Source organism: Prunus avium, chromosome 3, assembly GCF_965620075.1.
Source record: "Prunus avium chromosome 3, drPruAviu1.hap1.1, whole genome shotgun sequence".
NCBI classification, from domain to species: domain Eukaryota; kingdom Viridiplantae; phylum Streptophyta; class Magnoliopsida; order Rosales; family Rosaceae; genus Prunus; species Prunus avium.
In genome coordinates, this window is record NC_142286.1 from 15,419,260 (window position 1) to 15,419,993 (window position 734).

The 734-nt window shown below is 39.4% G+C and overlaps 1 non-coding gene across 1 annotated transcript; it reads right to left on the reverse strand.

Annotated features, from left to right (window-relative positions):
- Positions 1-297: 297 nt before the first annotated feature.
- On the reverse strand, positions 298-404 carry LOC148295696 (small nucleolar RNA R71). The gene has a single exon (XR_015834974.1). It is a non-coding gene; the product is annotated as a small nucleolar RNA R71 (small nucleolar RNA).
- Between the last annotated feature and the right edge of the window lie 330 nt (positions 405-734).

A 734-nucleotide genomic window follows, 5' to 3' on the forward strand; every position in this document is an offset into this window, starting at 1 on the left:
CTGCCCACTGTAGCTCGAAATTATGAGCTTAAATCTTCTCATCTTAATATGCTGCCTTCCTTTTATGATTTACCTAATGAAGATCCATTAACTCATATAAATGATATTTTTAATGTTGTGAGTTCTTTTCCCTTGACAGGTGTGACAGAAGATCAACTTCGAATGAGAGTGTTTCCATACACTTTGAAGGATAAGGCGAAATATTGGTTGAATTCTTTGAAGCCTGGTTCACTCACTACATGGGCTGCCATTCAAAAGAAGTTCTTGGAGAAATACTTCTCCACGCAAAAGACCGACATGCTTAGGGATAAGATCTTGTTATTTGCACAGCAAGATGATGAATCGTTTTGTGAAGCATGGGAGAGATTCAATGGGCTGCTCAACCAATGTCCTCATCATGGGATTCCATTGAAGCTTCAAATGCGTATGTTTTATAAAGGACTAACCCCTTCTAGTCATAATATAGTCACCAATTTTGCAGGTGGTTCTTTTAAAACCAAAACTCCAGAAGAAACATACGAACTCTTTGAGGAGATAGCAATGGAGACCCAACATACGGATACAAGAGGTAAACGTGTTATTAGTGGTTCTAATGATGCTTCTAGTGTGCAGATTTCAAAACTGGAACAAAAGCTAGATGCTTTTCTTGCATTAAACTCAAGAAGCCCTCCGAAGGAAGTGTGTAGTATTTGCGAAACTCCTGACCATGCTACCATAGCTTGTCCACTTGGGGC